Here is a 22,472-nt window from a genome sequence, read left to right as displayed (position 1 = left end):
AGCCCAGAAAGAGAGAGAAGAGACGCAGATAAAGGGGATGGATAATTGTGAGGCAGGGAGAAATAAAAGCTGATACAGGGGAAAATGTAGGAGCAGATTACTGCAGATACTGGAATCTATTGAAAACAAGTCACATTCCTGATGAAGGGCTTATTTCCGAAATGTGGACGGCACAGGATTTCTGCGTTTTTGGGGTTTCGCTTGAGGGAAGGATAGGATTGATAAATCAATGGCTGAAAAGGTGGTGCAATGTGCAGGGATTCAGTTTCTTGGATCGTTGGGATCTCTTCTGGGACATAAAAGATCTGTTCAAAAAGGATGGGTTTTACCTGAACTGGAAAGGGACCAATATCCGACTGGGGAGATTTACTAGTTCTAGTTTCGGATCCTGTCAACATTTTTTTCAGCTGTGATCTCCAGTATCTGCAGACCTCATTTTTTTACCCGAACATTTTTAGAGTGGTGAGGAGGGAATTCTAAGTAACAGTGCACAGATAGAAATATGAGGATGGTTCTGAATCAGAAAAGAGCAAGTTAATTTGAAAAGACAGACGAGCGGTTAGAGAATGATTTAACTCTCAGGTAAGGCTGATAAGCTCAGCGCATGTATGGGAATGTGGGTTTGAGATGTCAAAGCTACTACAGAAGCTTGGCTGAGAAATTGACAAGAGAGGCAACTCAACATTTCAGGCTTTAGGTGTTATAGGAGGGATAGTAAGAGAGAAGGAATGGCATACTTAATTAAGGAATACATTACACTGCAATTAGAATAGATATTTCCGAGGGACTGTCGTAGTGTTAAAGTTTTGGTGGGTGAAGAATTTGTTAAATGTGTTCAAGAAAATGTTCCTTTTCAATATATAAATGTTCCTATAGCGAACGAGCAAAACTTGAATATCTTTTGCAAAATAAGGCAGAGCAAGTGACTGGAACTAATGATTGCAATGCTGTTCATTTTAAAATAGCTATAGAAAAGGATAAATCTTCCAAAAAGTTAAAGCTCTTAATTGGAATAAGGCAAAATTTAGGGGAATGATGCAATAACTTTCAAAAGTTGATTAGAGCAGACCGTTTACAGGTAAAAGTATGACTGACAAGTGGGAGTCTTTAAGTGTGATAATGAGAGTTCAGAAGCATATGGTCCTGTTGGTTGAAGGGTATAAAGAGGGTAGGAACATGCTTAAAAAGGAAATCAGAAAGGCAGAAATGGAAAATTAGATAGCCTTAGAAAAACATAGAACATAGAAAAATACAGCGCAGTACAGGCCCTTCAGCCCTCTGTTGCGCCGACCGAAGCCTACCTAACCTACACTAGCCCAATAACCTCCATATGCTTATCCAATGCCCGCTTAAATGACCATAAAGAGGGAGAGTCCACCACTGCTACTGGCAGGGCATTCCATGAACTCCCAACCCGCTGAGTAAAGAACCTACCCCTAACATCTGTCCTATACCTACCACCCCTTAATTTAAAGCTGTGTCCCCTAGTAACACCTGACTCCATTAGCGGAAAAGGTTCTCACTGTCAATCCTATCTAAACCCCTAATCATCTTGTACACCTCTATCAAATTTCCCCTAAACCTTCTTTTCTCCAATGAGAACAGCCCCAATTGCCTCAGCCTTTCCTCATACGATCTTCCTACCATGCCAGGCAACATCCTGGTAAACCTCCTCTGCACTCATTCCAATGCCTCCACTTCCTTCCTATAGTATGGCGACCAAAACTGCACACAATACTCCAGATGAGGCCGCACCAGAGTCTTATACAACTGCAACATGACCTCAGGACTCCGGAACTCAATTCCTCTACCAATAAAGCCCAGAACACCATATGCCTTCCTCACAGCACTATTTACCTGGGTGGCAACTTTCAGAGACCTGCATACATGGACACTAAGATCCCTCTGCTCATCCACACTACCAAGTAGCCTACCATTAGCCCAGTAATCCATCTTCTTGTTACTACTACCAAAGTGAATGACTTCACACTTAGCTACATTGAATTCCATTTGCCACCTTTCTGCCCAGCTCTGCAACCTATCTATATCCCGCTGTAACCTGCCACATCCTTCTTCGCTGTCCACAACTCCACGGACTTTCGTGTCATACGCAAACTTGCTCACCCAGCCTTCAAGCCCCTCCTCCAGGTCATTTATAAAAATGACAAACAGCAATGGTCCCAAAACAGATCCTTGTGGAACACCGCTAGTAACTGCACTCCAAGATGAACCTATGCCATCAACTACTACCCTCTGCCTCCTTCCAGCCAGCCAATTCCTAATCCAAACCTCTAATGCACCCTCAATGCCATACCTCCGTAGTTTTTGCATTAGCCTGCCATGGGGTACCTTATCGAACGCCTTGCTAAAATCCATATACACCATATCTACTGCTTTACCCTTGTCCACTTCCTTGGTCACTTTCTCAAAGAACTCAATAAGGTTTGTGAGGCACGACCTGCCCTTCACAAAACCATGCTGACTATCCTTGATCACATTATTCCTATCCAGATGTTCATAAATCCTATCCCTTACAATTCTCTCTAAGACTTTGCCCACAACAGAAGTGAGACTCACTGGCCTATAGTTACTAGGGCTATCCCTACTCCCCTTCTTGAACAACGGGACCACATTTGCTATCCTCCAGTCTTCTGGCACTATTCCCGTAGACAGCAACGACATAAAAATCAAGGCCAATGGCTCCGCTATCTCTTCCCTAGCTTCCCAGAGGATCCTAGGATAAATGCCATCAGGCCCAGAGGACTTATCTATTTTCATCCTTTCCAGTATTCCCCAGACCTCTTCCCTACATACCTCAAGGCCATCCATTCTAATCACTTGTGACTCAATATTCACATCAGCAACAGTGTCCTGTTCCTGAGTGAATACTGACGAAAAGTATTGATTTAGTGTCTCTCCAATCTCCTCCGTCTCCACGCACAACTTCCCACTACTATCCTTGACTGGACCGATACCTACCCTAGTCATCCTTTTATTCCTGACATACCTATAGAAAGCCTTTGGGTTTTCCCTAATCCTACCAACTAAGGACTTTTCATGTCCCCTTCTCGCTGCTCTTAGCTCTCTCTTTAGATCCTTCCTGGCTACCTTATAACTCTCAATCGCCCCAACTGAACCTTCACGCCTCATCTTTACATAGGCCGCCCCCTTCTCTTTCACAAGGGATTCCAATTCCTTATTAAACCACAAGGCTCCCTCACAAGACCCTTTACTCCCTGCCTGACTGGTACATACTTATCAGACACCCATTAGCTGTTCCTTGAACAATCTCCACATATCATTTGTGTTCTTCCCTTGAAGCCTATTTTTCCAATCCACGCATCCTAAGTCATGCCTCACCGCATCATAATTTCCCTGCCCCCAGCTATAACTCTTGCCCTGCAGTGCACACCTATCCCTCTCCATCACTAGAGTAAAAGTCACCGAGTTGTGGTCACTGTCCCCGAAGTGCTCACCTACCTCCAAGTCTAACACCTGGCCTGGTTCATTACCTAGAACCAAATCCATTATAGCCTCACCTGTTGTTGGCCTGTCTACATATTGTGTCAGGAAACCCTCCTGCACACATTGGACAAACACCGACCCATCTAACGAACTCGAGCTATCGCTTTCCCAGTCAATATCTGGGAAGTTAAAGTCCCCCATAACAACCACCCTGCTACTTTCACACTTCTCCTGAATCATCCTCGCAATACTTTCCTCTACTTCTCTCGGACTATTAGGAGGCCTGTAGAAAACTCCTAACAGGGTGACCTCACCTTTCCTATTTCTAACCTCAGCCCAAATTACCTCCGATGGCAAGTCTTCCTCCATCGTCCTTTCCACCGCTGTAATACTATCCTTGACAAGCAATGCCACACCTCCCCCTCTTTTACCCCCATCTCTGACACTACTAAAATATTTAAACCTTGGAACCTGCAACAGCCATTCCTGTCCCTGTTCTACCCACGTCTCTGTAATGGCCACAACATCGAAGTCCCAGGTACCAACCCACGCTGCAAGTTCACCTACCTTATTTCTTATACTTCTCGCATTGAAGTATACACACTTCAAGCCACCTTCCTGTTTACAGGCACCCTCCTTCGAGATCGATGCCATGTTCCTAACCTCCCTACACTCAAGGTCCTGTACCCTAAAGCTACAGTCCAGGTTCCCATGCCCCTGCAGAGTTAGTTTAAACCCTCCCAAAGAGCACTAGCAAACCTCCCCCCAAGGATACTGGTGCCCCTCAGGTTCAGGTGTAGACCATCCTGTTTATAGAGGTCCCACCTTCCCCAGAAAGAACCCCAGTTGTCCAGAAACCAGAATCCCTCCCTCCTGCACCATCCCTGTAGCCACGCATTTAACTGTTCTCTCTCCCTATTCCTCGACTCTCTATCACGTGGCACGGGTAACAAATCAGAGACAACAACTCTGTTCATTGCTTTGGCAAGTAAGATTTAAGATAACCTTCTTTGCCATCCACTACACCTCTAGTTTCGGTGTCATCTGCAAACGTACTAACTGTATCCCCTATGTTCGCATCCAAATCATTATATAAATGATGAAAAGCAGCGGACCCAGCACCGATCCTTGTGGAACACCACTGTCACAGGCCTCGAGTCTGAAAAGCAACTCTCCGCCACCGCCCTCTGTCTTTTATCTTCAAAGTCAGTTCTGTATCCAATTGGCTAGTTCTGCCTGTGCTCCATGAGATCTAACCTTGCTAACCAGTCTACCATGGGGATCCTTGTCGAACGCCTCACTGGAGTCCACACAGATTGTGTCTACCACTCTGCCTTCATCAATCCTCTTTGTTACTTCTCTGAACAAACTCAGTCAAGTTAGTAAGACATGATTTCCCACACGCAAAGCCATGTTGACTATTACTAATCAGTCCTTGTCTTTCCAAATACATGTAAATCCTATCCGTCAGGATTCCCACTAACAACTTGCCCACCACCAATGTCAGGCTTACTGGTCTATAGCTTCTCTCAGCTTTAAAGGATCACCTTTTCATTTTGAGGCTATGTCCTCTGGTTCTCGTCTCTCCTACTCGTGGAAACACCTTTCCATATCCAGTCTACCACGGGGTCTCAGTATTCTGTAAGTTTCAATCAGATCTCCCTCACTCTTCTGAACTCCATTGCGTACAGACCCAGAGTCCTCAATCGCTCCTCATGTGACAAGCCTTTCATTCCTGGGATCATTTTAATAAAATGCCTCAGGAATGCTCTTAACTTAGTATTGTGAGAGATGACATTACACTGAATTACATATTTTTGACTACAGGCTATAAAACCACCAAACTTTAGCAGCAAACTATGTTAGTGTCCCTTTCTCACTGACTGCTGCTATCTCCTCAACAGTTTGAAGGGTCTATGATGTGTAGATACTAGACAGTACAAACTGAGCATACACATGTCTCTGTAATGAGAACAACCCATGGTCTACTCAGACTATGTGGACTTTACCTTTACCTTCACCAAGCATACATTAATATGATTAAGAAAACATTTACTCAACATAAGGAATGCTGGATGATTATAAAAATAACTTGGTCCACGTATCTTTTGCCCGAACCATGGTTGCTACCATATAACCAAAAGCAATTATACATGAGGAAGTCTAAACCCAGTTTATTCATCCTAAACATGTGTTGCAATTCAGTTCTTTCTGTTTTCTTGTCTTTGACAGTGCATTATCCTATAATGTAGGTATGTCTGCTCTCATCTTCACTCTCAGAAGATTACTGCTGATCCCCTATTTCCTCTGCCGACAGTCCACACCCTGTTTGTCAACTGCACTTGAGAAAGGCATAGTGCCCCATTTCTGGTCTATACTGCAATGCCCCACTGGAGCTTCCAACTCATCTTAAAATGGTTAAGTTATGATTGTTCAACTATGGCCCTGGTGGAAGCATGGGCAGTGTTATATCTTCATTTTGCCATTGCCTCAGGGATGCATTGGCATCTTGATAACATTCATAGACCCTTATTTCAAGGAGATTGGAGTGTAAGAGTAGGGAAGACTTACTGGTGAGACGACATAGAGTCATACAACACGGAAACAGACCCTCCAGTCCAACAAAGCCGAACATTATCCCAAACTAAACTAGTTCCACCTGCCCGCTCCTGGCCCATAGCCCTCCAAGCCTTTCCCACTCATGTACTTATCCAAATGTCTTTTAAACCTTATAATTGTACTCACATCCTCCCTTTTCTCAGGAAGTTCATTCTACATGCGAACCACCCTATGCATAAAGAAAGTTCCTCAGCTTTTTGAAATCTCTTTCCTCTCACTTTAAAAATGTGCCCCCTAGTCTTGAAATGCCCACCCTTGGGAAAAGACAATGAGCATTAACTCTATCCATACCCATCATTCTTTTATAAACTTCTATCAGTCTCGAATAATGTGGGCAGTTTTTGGTCCCTTTGTTTGGGGAAATTTCATTGGAGGCTGTTGAGTGAAGGTCTACTAGGCTAATCCCCAGTGAGCAGGGATTGTCTAAATAGCAAATGCTAAACAGGTTGGGACTCTACTCACTGGAACTTAGAAGAATGATCTAACTGAAAAATATGGGATTCTTAAGGGGTTTGACAGGAAAAATGCTGAGAGGAGGTTTCTTTTCATAGGGAAATCTAGGACCAGAAAGCATGGTCTCAGAATCAAGGGGTGCCAGTTTCAGACTGAAACGAGGAAGAATTTCTTCTCTTTGAGTCTTTGGAAGTCCTTGTCACAGTGTCCTTGTGTATATTTAAGGCTGAGATGGACAGATTCTTCATCAGTCAGGGAATCAAGGCTTCCAGGGAAAGCACAGGAAGGTGAAAGTGAGGAATGTTGGATCAGTCACGATCCTATTGAGTGGTGGAGGAGGATCAAGAGCTTAAGGGCCTACTCCTGTTTCTGTTTCTTATGGCATTATTGTCATGTTGTCATCCTGAGCACTAACCTACTGTTCTGGAAATCATGGTGTCAAATACTACCACAGCTGATGGTGAAATATGAATTCAATAAAATCTGAATTTAAAAACTAGCCTATGATGACCATATAACCATTGTTGATTCTCAGATTACAGGTTTATTAGTGAAACCCCAGATCCATGGCAATGTCTTAACTGACATCTGAAATAGTCGAGTAAGACACTCAGTTCAAAGATAATAATGGATGGAAAACAAATGGCAGCCTTACCAAAAAAGCCACATCCCAGGAAAGAATAACAGGAAAAGAAAAGTATGTTATAAACCAAATTTAGAGAATTTTTCACTTAATTCCCTGCAGCTCTTCTTCTGTGGCCCCCAAGGTCTTTGGAGAGAGCCAGGATCCTGGGACTTGTCTTCTACATCAACGTCATGGCAGCTCCAAGACGGTCTGAAACAATCCTCCAAACTCTGGCATCGATGGTTAAACATCAATAAGTTAAACATTGTGGAAGTGACAAAACCTTTCCATTTCCAGCTCTGCAGGTTTGTGATAGGGCAGTCTGAAAGCAATATGGGTACAGTTTATGGCACCCTACAGCTGGGGGAAGGAAGTGATGGCAGAGAATCCTACTGCCCAGGTTGCTTGGCTCTCCTTGTTATGGGTGAATGATGTAAACAAGTCTAATCTGGAGAAAGAGGCATCAGTGAAGCTTGGATGCATTTGCAGGTCGCCTCAACTAGGAGATGCTACAAAAGACCCGATGTAAAATATATGTGTGTGTAAAGTGTATGGGACTTCGAACTAATGACAAATGTGTTTTGTCCTAATTATTTGGAAGCACTTAATAATTATCTAGGTATGTCTTTCTGGAATCGTGAATTAAAGGTGGAATGTGCCTCCTGGAATATTAATGGTTATTTGTTATATTGTGCTCGGGTGTAAGAAAAATCATTGACAGATTTTGTTCTGAGCAAGGATCACTGGACCCAAAACATTAACTCCTGATTTCTCTCCACAGATGCTGCCAAACCTGCTGAGTTTTTTTATTTTTGGAATGACTGCAGTTTTTGAATAGGAAATGGGACTTTATTTTGTGTTTTGAAATATTTTATAATATATTGCAAATAGAAAGGAAAACTGCAGATGGAACTGGAGATCTGAAAGAACCAAATTCAAAACATGCCTGAGAAATTCAGAGGCTCTGGTAACATCTGTGGCAAGAGAAACAGAGTTAACACTGAGTCTAGTGTGACTGTTCCTCAGAACTTTGTTTCTCTTTCCACGAATGCTGTCAGACCTGCTGAGTTTCTCCAGCATTTTTTATGTTTGTTTTGATTTCCAACATCCACAGTTTTTGCCTTTAGTCAGATCTGAAGATAAAGCCGTTCATATCTGTGTCTTAGGGGACACTGTTTGCAAGTAATCCATGGCTGATACATTAATCAATAAAGACATTTGAGAGTGTAGGTGAGAGACAATTTAAAGAGTAAAATGTGAGGTCTGCAGATGCTGGAGATCAGAGCTGAAAATGTGTTGCTGGTTAAAGCATAGCAGGTTAGGCAGCATCCAAGGAACAGGAAATTCGACGTTTCGGGCCAGAGCCCTTCATCAGGAATGAGGAGAATGTGCCAGGCAGGCTAAGATAAAAGGTAGGGAGGAGGGTCTTGGGGGAGGGGCGATGGAGATGTGATAGGTGGAAGGAGGTCAAGGTGAGGATGATAGGCTTGAGTGGGGTGGGGGTGGAGAGGTCAGGAAGAAGATTGCCGGTTAGGAGGGCGGTGCTGAGTTGAGGGAACCGACTGAGACAAGGTGGGGTGAGGGGAAATGAGGAAACTGGAGAAATCTGAGTTCATCCCTTGTGGTTGGAGGGTTCCCAGGCGGAAGATGAGGCGCTCCTCCTCCAGCCGTCGTGTTGTTATGTTCTGCCGATGGAGGAGTCCAAGGACCTGCATGTCCTCGGTGGAGTGGGAGGGAGAGTTAAAGTGTTGAGCCACGGGGTGGTTGGGTTGGTTGGTCCGGGCATCCCAGAGGTGTTCTCTGAAGCGTTCTGCAAGTAGGCGGCCCGTCTCCCCAATGTAGAGGAGGCCACATCGGGTGCAGCGGATGCAATAGATGATGTGTGTGGAGGTGCAGGTGAACTTGTGGCGGATATGGAAGGATCCCTTGGGGCCTTGGAGGGAAGTGAGGGAGGAGGTGTGGGCGCAAGTTTTACATTTCCTGCGGTTGCAGGGGAAGGTGCCGAGAGTGGAGGTTGGGTTGGTGGGGGGTGTGGACCTGACGAGGGAGTCGCGGAGGGAGTGGTCTTTGCAGAACACTGATAGGGGAGGGAAGGGAAATATATCCCTGGTGGTGGGGTCCGTTTGGAGGTGGCAGAAATGACGGCGGATGATACGCTGTATGCGGAGGTTGGTGGGGTGGTAGGTGAGAACCAGTGGGGTTCTGTCTTGGTGGTGGTTGGAGGAGCGGGGCTCAAGGGCGGAGGAGCGGGAAGTGGAGGAGATGCGGTGGAGGGCATCGTCGATCACGTCTGGGGGGAATCTGTGGTCCTTGAAGAAGGAGGCCATCTGGGCTGTACGGTGTTGGAACTGGTCCTCCTGGGAGCAGATGCGGCAGAGACGAAGGAATTGGGAATATGGGATGGAGTTTTTACAGGGGGCAGGGTGGGAGGAGGTGTAGTCCAGGTAGCTGTGGGAGTCAGTCGGTTTATAGTAGATGTCTGTGTTGAGTCGGTCGCCCGAGATAGAAATGGAAAGGTCTAGGAAGGGGAGGGAGGAGTCTGAGACAGTCCAGGTGAATTTGAGGTCGGGATGGAAGGTGTTGGTAAAGTGAGATAATTTCAAACAAGGAAAAAGAGTAAGTGCTGAGGGAATGCAGCAAGTTTGCAGCGTCTGTGGAAAGAGAGACAGACAGACAGACAGAGTTAACATTTTGAGGTAAATGTTCAGTTTTCATGACAATTTAAGGTCTCCTCTGAATGACAGAACCTCCCACTAGCTCTGTTCTGGTGACTCAGGACTGATGTTCATGTTCAAGTTTTGTACAAGGGCCAGATCCTACTCAAATGGCTACAGTTTAAGCAGTTAAAGCCTGTGTACATTTTGTTAAATAATATGAGGGTTTTGCAATTAAAGCCCAGCTACCAAGCCAAATCAAGCTACAATTGAAAATAATGCATTTCCATTGGCTTAGAACAAGGCAAACAAACAAAATAAGTTGATTGCAAGAATGTTTCATTATTGAGTTTAGTCTGCCCTTCCCTCTGAACATAATAAAACTGCAATGAACAATGCACCTGTTTCTAGAATTTGTTTTATTTCAACAATAAATACTTAGTACAGTGAGCAATAAAATCTTGCTGAGGACTCAGGACAGTGAATATTTTCTCTGTGCTGACATTTGAAACACAGATGGAAGTGATATGTGATATTTTGGAACTATCATGGTCCCTGGATCACTAAAGACTAGATATGTAAGTAAAATACATACGGAAATCCTGATGATATGACTTGCACGTTTCAGTTTCCCATGACCCTCTGTCGACCCTTCTCCCTGACCAACAAGAACACCCAAGGCTGAACACCCAGCACCATCACACACACTGAGTCCCCTTTCCCATCTATCGTTCTGTTCCTTTGTCCATGTGATTACTATCCAAACCCACACATTACCTTCTGAATAGCCAGTGACCGAGTGAGTAGGCTAACCTCCAGATCCAGCCCCACAAACATCCAGACCTTCTGAACCCTGTCAGTTGAAATTATAAACATACATCATGGATCATCTGATTTCAGCCCCACCCCCTCCCCTCCCCTCATCTATCCTGTCAAACACCTTGACTGTTAGAACCATCTTCCAAACCAGAACTGACCAGAAAACACCATCACCCACATATTCTACTTTCTCCCACCAACTGGACTCTGCAATTCAACCTCAACTATCCAGCTTTTGACCCCAAACAGACACAATTATCCCCATTGAAATGCATTTACACAATAGAGTCAGGCCTGAATATACAGCCCCTTTTCCCAACGATCTGGATACACTCAAGGCAGAATGACCAGCTCATCCTTGTACCAGCTCAGTAATCTGCATTATCCAATCTTTGTTTATTTAACCATTTCAAAGCCATCCTCTGAAATGTGAAGGAAGGATGTGACTCAGGAAACACAGAGATTTGACAAAAATCTTCTGTAAAGATTGCAGCTCTGTATCAGCAAAGCAACAGAATTCCATGATTATGTGCGATGAATCTGTCACAGTCACATTCCATCAAGTTGCTGTGGAGAGTTTCAGAGATCAGAACTCTGGGTCAGAGACAGAATTGTCACATTCGATGGATTTCCAATGAGAATTCTTGAGACCAAAGTTTGGTTTTTGTCACTGGATTCGAAATGTTAACTCTGATTTCTCTTCACAGATGCTGCCAGACCTGCTGAGCTTTTTCAGTAGTTTCTGTTTTTGTTTCTGATTTACAGTATCTGCAGTTCCTTCAATTTTGTTTGATTATCAAGGACCTGAATGCTCAGCATTTGTCCAATATAAAATGTTCAAATAGCCAATCACTACGAGACAGAGACTAACAGTTAATAAGTCTGTTGTCCACCTGTAAACTTGTGAAATACTGACTCTCTTTGTCCCTGTGCTGCGTAACTGACTTACTCAAGGGCTAATGCAACAGGCCAGACAGACAGTAAGTCAGGTGGCATGTGAGACAGTATTGAATGCCCATTGAATGTTCATTGGCATTTGGTGCTAAAAGTTTGGATTATGATGCAGTCTGGATAAATTAGATATTGCAAACAGGAGATAATCAAATGGACAGTCACTATTTTCAATAATATAAAAGAAAGAACTGTGGTTGTTGGAAATCTGAAACACAAATAGAAATTGCTGGATATTTCTCTCTGCATTCTCTGTACCGAAGCTGCCAGGCCCATAGAGTTAACATTTTGACCCTTTTGCAGAATTGGACTTGAAATGTTTACTTTCTCTCCACTGGCTTCAATAAGCAGCTCTGCCGCCCCCATTTTGGAGCAGATATTTTAATCTTCATTTGCTGAGTAACATCAACTCAGACAGCTCAGTTTCCAGACATGAAAGTTAGTGTTTTAGAAATGTGCATGCAATTTAAATCCCTCTGACTTGCCCTGTTGAAAAGGCTTTGGCTTCTTTTGATGGGCAACATAAAGACAGACCGTTTTCCCAAGATACAAATTTCTGTTTATATGAGCCTGTCCAATATGTTTTTATTTAAACAAATCAAAATAATAGCTCTGTATCTGAATGTGGACAGCGTTTGTGTCAACTTAAACAAATCCATAGCACACATTAATGTAAATAAATACATCTTGAGGGGAAAGTTCGGAGAAAGCAGCCACTCAAGGGGCTGATCGATAGGCCCTCTAATGTTAGACATGAAGAGATATTGGCTGCTTGTGATAGTGAGATGGCAATCATCATTGCTGACTTGAATCTACACAAAGACTGTGTCAATCAGGTTGGCAGCAGTAACGTGGATGAGAGGTTATTGATGACCTTCGACACGGTATCTTCGAGCTGTGTGTTCTGAAACAACCAGACAGAAGGTTATGTTACTATCATCTTATTGATACTGTGTAATGTGACAGGATTTATGAAACAATCTCAGTGTAAAGGCTCTCCTACGTAGCAGCCATCACAATATGATTCAATTTTACATCCAATTTGAATAGAAGAAGATTGACTCTAAGGTAAGTATTTCAAACTTAAAGAAGGTCCACTCTGCAGGCTTGTAAACTAAGCCAGCTGAAATGAATGGCATAACTGGCTGGGAGAGAGATCAGTAGAGACAGTGATGGCAGAGATTTAAGAGGATATCTCAGAATATTCAGAATAAGTATAGTCTGACTGAAACAAGAGACTTTAAAGGGAGGACTCCGCAAGGATCTGTATTGGGACCATTGCTGTTTGTCATTGTTATAAATGACCTGGAGGAGGGTCTAGAAGGTTGGGTGAGCAAGTTTGCCGATGATACGAAAGTCGGTGGAGTTGTTGACAGTGAGGAATATTTTGGCAGGTTACAGCGGGATATAGATAAGCTGCAGAACTGGGCAGAAGGGTGGCAAATGGAGTCCAATGTAGCTAAGTGTGAAGTGATTCACTTTGGTAAGAGTAACAAGAAGATGGGGTACTGGGCGAATGGTCGGATACTTGGTAGTGTGGATGAGCAGAGGAATCTTGGTGTCCATGGACACAGATCTCTGAAAGTTGTCATCCAGGTAAATAGTGCTGTGAAGAAGGCATCTGGTGTACTAGCTTTTATTGGTTGAGGAATTGAGTTCCGGAGTCCTGAGGTCATGTTGCAGTTGTATAAGACACTAGTGCGGCCGCATCTGGAGTATTGTGTGCCGTTTTGGTCGCCATACTATAGGAAAGATGTGGAGGCACTGGAACGGGTGCAGAGGAGGTTTACCAGGATGTTGCCTGGTATGGTAGGAAGATCGTATGAGGAAAGGCTGAGGCACTTGGGGCTGTTTTCATTGGAGGAAAGAAGGTTTAGGGGTGACTTGATAGAGGTGAACAAGATGATTAGGGGTTTAGATAGGGTAGACAATGAGAACCTTTTTCCACATATGGAGTCAGCTATTACGAGGGGGCATAGCTTTAAATTAAGGGGTGGTAGGTGTAGGACAGATGTTAGTGGTAGATTCTTTACTCAGCAAGTCGTGAGTTCATGAAATGCCCTGCTAGTGGCAGTGGTGGACTCTCCCTCTTTATGGCCATTTAAACAGGCATTGGATAGGCATATGGAGGATAGTATGCTAGTGTAGGTTAGGTGGGCTTGGATCGGCGCAACATCGAGGGCCAAAGGGCCTGTACTGCTCTGTATTTTTCTATGTTCTATGTTCTATGACTCGTTTTCTGTGGTTGACTGAAAAAGTTGAAGAAACTGTCCACCTTGAGGATATTGCAAAGATGGATGGCAGGTCAGATGATTGATTAGAAAATAAAGGAATCTCAGAACCCAACTCAAAATCTTAAAAACAACAAAGCAAGAGTTTCCATGGGTATTTAAAAACAAAACATGTATGTAATGCGAGTGTCACTCCTCTGGGGAGTGAGAGTATGGAGTTATTGGTAGGTGATAGGGGGCAAAAAGTGCAGAACTGGAAAAGCACATCAGGTCAGACAGCATCCAAGGAGCAGGAGAATCGATGTTTCAGGCATAAACCCTTCATTCATAGATGTTAGGGAAATGGTGAATTAAATGAATAAGTACTTTGCTTCTATCTTCACTATAGAAGATACAAAAAGCATTTCAGTAATAGTGGTAGGACACTCTTTTGCTGATATTGAAACTTCAGGCCAACTGTGTCTGCATGCTGACTCAGAACTGACCACATGCACAGTTCCAGTTTGTCTGCATCATCATCCCAATCTCCCTCACCCTCTCCCCTCCTCTCTGAATCTGAACATCACCACCATTCTCCGCACCACCTCCACCAGCCCCAACCACCATCAGACTGGATATCAATCTCTCTCCTCTCCAGGTCACAATCTCTCTCTCACACTCAGACTTTCTCGCCCACCCTCCCTCCAAATCTCAATATCCAGTGAAACTGAGCAGACATGCAAAGAAGGTGCATGATTGAAACACTTCAACCAATCGCATTCACCCATGCATGAGTAAGCATCTCCCTAGAGAATACTGTATGTGCTCCTCAGTGTCAATCCAACTGTAAGTCAGGAAGTAGGAGGGAGGGATGAATGCAATGTAGTTACAGTCACTAAGGAGGCTGGACTCAGCAAACTGATGATAGGTCTCATCACCTTCTGTCTTCATCCCAGAGTCTAAAAAGAGGTTGCTAATTCAGTTGTCGATGCATCAATGCAAATTCTTTGAATTTCCCAAGATTCATTAGACTTCACTCAGTCAGAGATCATTTAGTCTGTCAATGTTTTGCCCCATCCCTTGTCAGTGACCATCACCTCCCTGCCTCTAAACCTCTTCTGGCCCCAAGGTCTATCTGGAATGACTTGATGGCACTAACTGCTGTTTGTAGACTCCTGCTGACACTAACCTCGAGGATGCATAAGGTTGACTTGGTACAAGGTTTATTAATTGAAACCTGCTGCTTTTCTATTACTACGGCATAATAATGTCTATTTAACCCTGACCGTATAATTCATTTCGACAGTCCCTTATTTTGAAAGAAGATGTAAATACATTATAGACAGTTCAGAGGAGGTTTACTCGATGAAGACTTTGAATGAGTGGCTTGTGCAATCAGGATAGGTGCTCAGACTGGGTTTGTTGCTAATGGAGTTTAGACGGGTTAAGAGTGATCTGAGCGAACTTAATGATCTTGACACAGTGAATGTGGAATGGATGTTTCTTCTTGTGGGTGAGTTCAGAATTAGGGACCATGTTTATAAAATTAGAGAGGGATCAAACTTTTTGGACAGAGATGAAGAGAATTAATTTTTCGGGTGTGTAACTTTGGAATTATCTGTCCCAGAAAGTGGGAGAGGTGAGGACAATGGATATTTTTAAGTCACAGGTAGATTTATTCCCTTGCATAACAAGAATCTAAGGTTACACTGGGTAGATGGGAACTCAAAACATAGACTTATCAGCCATAAACTTATGAAAGAGTGGAATAGGTTCAAGCGAGCAAATGAATTTGTTAGATGCATTCATGAAAGTTTCCTCAAGCAGTATATAGAGGATCCTACTCAGGAAGGGACAAAACTTGATCTACTCATGGGGAATAGGGCAGGACAGGTGATGGAGGTGATAGTGAGGGAGCACTTTGGGACCAGTCCTATTAATTTGTAAGTAGTTATGGAGAGGAACTGGTCCACAGGTTCAAGTTCTAAATTGGAGAAAGGTGAATTTTGATGGAATTAGACAGGAACTTGCAGGGGTTGATTGGAATAATTTGTTTGCAGGCAAAGGAACTTCCAGCAAGTAGGAGGCCTTTAAAAGTGAGATCGCTGGAGTTCAAGGTCTCTCTGTTCCTATGAAGGTGAAAGGCAGGGTTGACAGGAATAGGGAACCCTGAATGACAAGAGATATTGAGGCTTTGACCAGAAAATGAATTAGGTATGGCTGAGGTACAGGCTGCTGGGACCAAGGGAATCCCTGGATGTATACCGGGGATGCGGGGTTTTACTGAAAAAGAAATCAGGAAAGCAAAATGGGGCATCGGATGGGCCTTGGCTGAGAAGATTAGGATGCATCCAAAGAGATTCTTTCAGTCAAAAGGAGTAAGAATAACTAGCGAAAGAATAGTTATTTCTTATTTTCTAAAGGCAAGTATAAGTCATTGTGTTCCAGAGGAAATTCAATTGGACAAATTGATAGGCTTGAAGCAGAGCGCACTTTATTCTTACACTGCAGTCATAATAGTGATTTTAAAATAGCGACAATTCCAAGATGGAGGTGGAGTAGGACTCCTGAGATCGAGCTTGTCCACTCCGCCCATTTAGAGTCATCGGGTCATAGAGATATACAACACAGAAACAGACCCTTCGCTCCAACTCATCCAGATATCCTAACCCAATCTAGCCCCATCTGCCAGCACCCGGCCCATCTTCCTCCAAACCTTTCCTATTCATATACCCATTCAGATGGCTTTTCAATGTTGCAATTGTATCAGCCTCCACCACACCTTGTGGCAGCTCATTCCATACATGTACCACCCTCTGTGTGGAAAAAGTTGCCACTTAGGTCTCTTTGATATCTTTCCCCTTTTAGCCTAAACCTATGCCCTCTAATTCTGGACCTCACCATCCCATTTGTCTGTTTATCCTATCTATGCACGTCATGACTTTATAAACCTCTATACAGCCACTCCACAGCCTCTGATGCTCCAGGGAAAACAGCCCCAGCCTGTTCAACCTCTCCCTACAGCTCAAATCCTCCAACCCTGGCAATATTCTTGTGAATCTTTTCTGAACCCTTTCAAGTCTCACAACATCCTTTTAAAAGGAAGGAGAGCAGAATTGCACACAATATTCCAAAAGTGGCCTAACCAATGTCTTGGACAGCTGCAACTAACTCCTGTGTTCAATACTGTGACGAATAAAGGAACGCATACAAAACACCTTCTTCACTATCGCATCCTACCTGCAACTCTACGTTCAAGGTGCAAGAACCTGCACTCCAAGGTCTCTTTGTTCAACAATACTCCCTAGGACCCTACCATTAAGAGTATAATTTCTGCTAATATTTGCTTTCCCAAAATGGCTCCTACCAATACTACTTTACAGTTGATAAACTTTTGCACAAACTCCCTGAAAATTTATTTTTACGTACCTTTGCCATGAGTTCTTGGCCTATAGAATACAGGCCTAATGCACTTTATGGTCTCTTAAGAATGTCAATCCCTGTGTGGCAAATTCCCAACTGCAGCATTGCCATGTGCCCTTGCAGATTAGAGGGATAATTAGCGGGATTCAAAGTTTGGGAGAAGATTTGTAGCTCGGGTGCTCGTTGTTGTGGTTCTGTTCACCGAGCTGGGAGTTTGTGTTGCAAACGTTTTGTCCCCTGTCTAGGTGACATTCTCAGTGCTTGGGAGCCTCCTGTGAAGCACTTCTGTGATGTTTCCTCCGGCATTTATAGTGGCTTGTCTCTGTCGCTTCCGGTTGTCAGTTCTTGCTGTCTGCTGCAGTGGCCGGTATATTGGGTCCAGGTCGATGTGTTTGTTGATAGAATCTGTGGATGAGTGCCATGCCTGTAGGAATTCCCTGGCTGTTCTCTGTTTGGCTTGCCCTACAATAGTCGTGTTGTCCCAGTCGAATTCATGTTGCTTGTCATCTGCGTGTGTGGCTACTAAGGATAGCTGGTCGTGTAGTTTCATGGCTAGTTGGTGTTCAGGGATGCGGATCGTTAGCTGTCTTCCTGTTTGTCCTATGCAGTGTTTTGTGCAGTCCTTGCATGGGAATTTGTACACTACATTGGTTTTGCTCATGCTGGGTATCAGGTCCTTCGTCCTGGTGAGTTGTTGTCTTAGAGTGGCTGTTGGTTTGTGTGCTGTTATGAGTCCTAGTGGTCGCAGCAGTCTGGCTGTCAGTTCGGAAATGCTCCTGATGTATGGTAGTGTGGCTAGTCCTTTGGGTTGCGGTATGTCCTCGTTCCGTTGTCTTTCCCTTAGGCATCTGTTGATGAAATTATGCAGGTGTCCATTTTTGGTGAATACCTTGAATAGGTGTTTTTGTTCCTCTTTTTGCAGTTCTGGTGTGCTGCAGTGTGTTGTGGCCCTTTTGAATAGTGTCCTGATGCAACTTCATTTGTGTGTGTTGAGGTGGTTGCTTTCATAGTTCAGGACTTGGTCTGCGTGTGTGGCTTTCCTGTATACCTTTGTGCTGAATTCTCCGTTCGGTGTTCTCTGTACCATCACGTCTAGGAATGGGAGCTGGTTGTCCTTTTCTTCCTCTCTCGTGAATCGGATTCCTGTGAGTGTGGCGTTGATGATCCGGTGTGTGTTCTCTATTTCTGTGTTTTTAATGATTACTAAGGTGTCGTCCACATATCTGACCCAGAGTTTGGGTTGTATTTGCGGTAAGACTGTTTTTTCTAACCTTTGCATTACTGCTTCTGCTATGAGTCCAGAGATCGGTGAGCCCATGGGTATTCCGTTGATTTGTTCGTATATCTGGTTGTTGAATGTGAAGTGTGTTGTGAGGCACAGGTCCAGTAGTTTAAGTATGCCGTCTTTGTTAATAGGTTCAATGACTGTTCTGTATGTCCAGCAGGTTGGATATTGTTTCTCTGGCTAGGGTTTTGTCGATAGAGGTGAACAGTGCCGTTACATCGAATGAGACCATAGTTTCTCCCTTGTCTATGTGTATATTTCTGATGATGTCCAAGAATTCTTGTGTTGATTGTATAGAGTGTCTGGATCCGCTATACAAGTCAGGTATAGCGGATCCAAAAAAAAAATTTAAAGTTTTTTTTTAAAAAAGCGCTTAGCAGACCCGGAAGCTAGTGTCGCGCTAGGTTACCTGGGTAGGGTTTTTTCCGTATTTAAACGCGGGCTCCGAGTCGTAGGCCTCAGTCTCTCGGTGGACCACGTGACGGCTGTTTGGTAAGTTCCAGTAGTGTCGTTTGTTTAACAGTTAAAAATTTCAAGTTTTTTTTTAAAAAAAGCGCTTAGCAGACCCGGAAGTTAGGGCAGCACGGTGGCACAGTGGTTAGCACTGCTGCCTCACAGCGCCAGGGACCTGGGTTCAATTCCCGCCTCAGGCGACTGACTGTGTGGAGTTTGCACATTCTCCCCGTGTCTGCGTGGGTTTCCTCCGGGTGCTCCGGTTTCCTCCCACAGTCCAAAGATGTGCGGGTCAGGTGAATTGGCCATGCTAAATTGCCCGTAGTGTTAGGTAAGGGGTATATGTAGGGGTATGGGTGGGTTGCGCTTCGGCGGGTCGGTATGGACTTGTTGGGCCGAAGGGCCTGTTTCCACACTGTAAGTAATCTAATCTAATCTAATCTTAGTGTCGCGCTAGGTTACCTGGGTAGGGTTTTTTCCTTATTTAAACGCGCAGGCGAGTAACCCGAGGCACCACACGCGTAGTGCCTCCCACCCGTCCTCCTCCTCTAACCTAATAATAAGACCAGTTGTGACTAGCAGGTAAGTGCTGCATTTTGCTTGTTTGTTTCTTTAGATTTAGTTGTTTTTTTTAAAAAAGAAAGCTTACTTTTTAGAGGGATGGCAGTGCAGACAGTGCAATGTTCCTCTTGCAACATGTATGAGGTGAGGGAAGCCATTAGCGTCCCTGCTGATTACACTTGCAAGAAGTGCACCCATCTCCAGCTCCTCCAAGCCCGTGTTAGGGAACTGGAGCTGGAGTTGGATGAACTGCGGATCATTCGGGAGGCAGAGGAGGTCATAGATCAGAGCTTTAGGGAAGTAGTTACTCCGAAAGTTTTAGACAGATGGGTGACAGTGAGGGGGAGTGGGAGGAAGCAGCCAGTGCAGGGACCCCCTGCGGTCATTCCCCTCAAGAACAAGTATACCGTTTTGGATACTTGTGGGGGGGGATGACTTACCAGGGGCAAGCAACGAGGTTCAGGCCTCTGGCACGGAGCCTGGCCCCGTTGCTCAGAAGAGAAGTGTGGAGAAAGGTAGAGCGATAGTTCTTGGGGACTCAATAGTGAGGGGTACAGATAGGCGGTTTTGTGGGGGCGACAGAGACTCACAATTGGTATGTTGCATCCCAGGTGCAAGGGTACGTGATGTCTCTGATCGTGTTTTCCGGGTCCTTAAGGGGGAGGGGGAGCAGCCCCAGATCGTGGTCCACGTTGGCACCAACGATATAGGTAGGAAGAGGGGTGAGGATGTTAGGCAGGCTTTCAGGGAGCTAGGTTGGAAGCTCAGAGTTAGAACAAACAGAGTTGTTGTCTCTGGTTTGTTACCCGTGCCAAGTGATAGAGAGTCGAGGAACAGGGAGAGAGAGCAGTTAAACGCGTGGCTACAGGGATGGTGCAGGAGGGAGGGATTCCGGTTTCTGGACAACTGGGGTTCTTTCTGGGGAAGGTGGGACCTCTATAAAAAGGATGGTCTACACCTGAACCTGAGGGGCACCAGTATCCTTGGGGGGAGGTTTGCTAGTGCTCTTTGGGAGGGTTTAAACTAACTCCGCCGGGGCATGGGAACCTGGACTGTAGCTTTAGGGTACAGGACCTTGAGTGTAGGGAGGTTAGGAACAAGGCAGCAATCTCGAAGGAGGGTGCCTGTAAACAGAAGGGTGGCTTGAAGTGTGTATACTTCAATGCCAGAAGCATAAGAAATAAGGTAGGTGAACTTGCAGCGTGGGTTGGTACCTGAGACTTCGATGTTGTGGCCATTACAGAGACGTGGGTAGAACAGGGGCAAGAATGGCTGTTGCAGGTTCTAGGGTTTAAATGTTTTAGTAGTGTCAGAGATGGGGGTAAAAGAGGGGGAGGTGTGGCATTACTTGTCAAGGATAGTATTACAGCGGTGGAAAGGACGATGGAGGAAGACTTGCCATCTGAGGTAGTTTGGGCTGAGATTAGAAATAGGAAAGGTGAGGTCACCCTGTTAGGTGTTTTCTACAGGCCCCCTAATAGTCCGAGAGAAGTAGAGGATAGTATTGCGAGGATGATTCAGGAGAAGAGTGAAAGTAGCAGGGTGGTTGTTATGGGGGACTTTAACTTCCCAGATATAGACTGGGAAAGCTATAGCTCGAGGTCGTTAGATGGGTCGGTGTTTGTCCAATGTGTGCAGGAGGGTTTCCTGACACAATATGTAGACAGGCCAACAAGAGGTGAGGCTATACTGGATTTGGTTCTAGGTAATGAACCAGGCCAGGTGTTAGACTTGGAGGTAGGTGAGCACTTCGGGGACAGTGACCACAACTCGGTGACTTTTACTTTAGTGATGGAGAGGGATAAGTGTGCACTGCAGGGCAAGAGTTATAGCTGGGGGCAGGGAAATTATGATGCGGTGAGGCATGACTTAGGATGCGTGGATTGGAAAAACAGGCTTCAAGAGAAGAATACTAATGATATGTGGAGATTGTTCAAGGAACAGCTACTGAGTGTCCTTGATAAGTATGTACCAGTCAGGCATGGAGTTAAGGGTCTTTTGAGGGAGCCGTGGTTTAATAAGGAATTGGAATCCCTTGTGAAAGGGAAGAAGGCGGCATATGTAAAGATGAGGCGTGAAGGTTCTGTTGGGGCGATTGAGAGTTATAAGGTAGCCAGGAAGGATCTAAAGAGAGAGCTAAGAGCAGCGAGAAGGGGACATGAAAAGTCCTTAGCTGGTAGGATTATGGAAAATCCAAAGGCTTTCTATAGGTATGTCAGGAATAAAAGGATGACGAGGGTAGGTATCGGTCCAGTCAAGGAAAGTAGTGGGAAGTTGTGCGTGGAGGCGGAGGAGATTGGAGAGACACTAAATCAATACTTTTCGTCAATATTCACTCAGGAACAGGACACTGTTGCTGGTGTGAATATTGAGTCACAAGTGATTAGAATGGATGGCATTGAAGTATGTAGGGAAGAGGTTTTGGGAATACTGGAAAGGACAAAAATAGATAAGTCTCCTGGGCCTGATGGCATTTATCCTAGGATCCTCTGGGAAGCTAGGGAGGAGATAGCAGAGCCATTGGCCTGGATTTTTATGTTGTCATTGTCAACGGGAATAGTACCAGAAGACTGGAGGATGGCGAATGTGGTCCCCTTGTTCAAGAAGGGGAGTAGGGATAGCCCGAGTAACTATAGGCCAGTGAGTCTGACTTCTGTGGTGGGCAAAGTCTTAGAGAGAATTGTAAGGGATAAGATTTATGAACATCTGGATAGGAATAACGTGATCAAGGATAGTCAGCATGGTTTTGTGAAGGGCAGATCGTGCTTCACAAACCTTATTGAGTTCTTTGAGCAGGTGACTAAGGAGGTGGACGAGGGTAAAGCAGTAGATGTTGTGTATATGGATTTTAGTAAGGCGTTCGATAAGATACCCCATGGTAGGCTAATGCAAAAACTACGGAGGTATGGCATTGAGGGTGCATTAGAGGTTTGGATTAGAAATTGGCTGGCTGG

This window comes from Hemiscyllium ocellatum, chromosome 47 (genome assembly GCF_020745735.1).
Source record: "Hemiscyllium ocellatum isolate sHemOce1 chromosome 47, sHemOce1.pat.X.cur, whole genome shotgun sequence".
Classification (NCBI taxonomy): domain Eukaryota; kingdom Metazoa; phylum Chordata; class Chondrichthyes; order Orectolobiformes; family Hemiscylliidae; genus Hemiscyllium; species Hemiscyllium ocellatum.
This window is presented reverse-complemented; position numbering follows the sequence as displayed.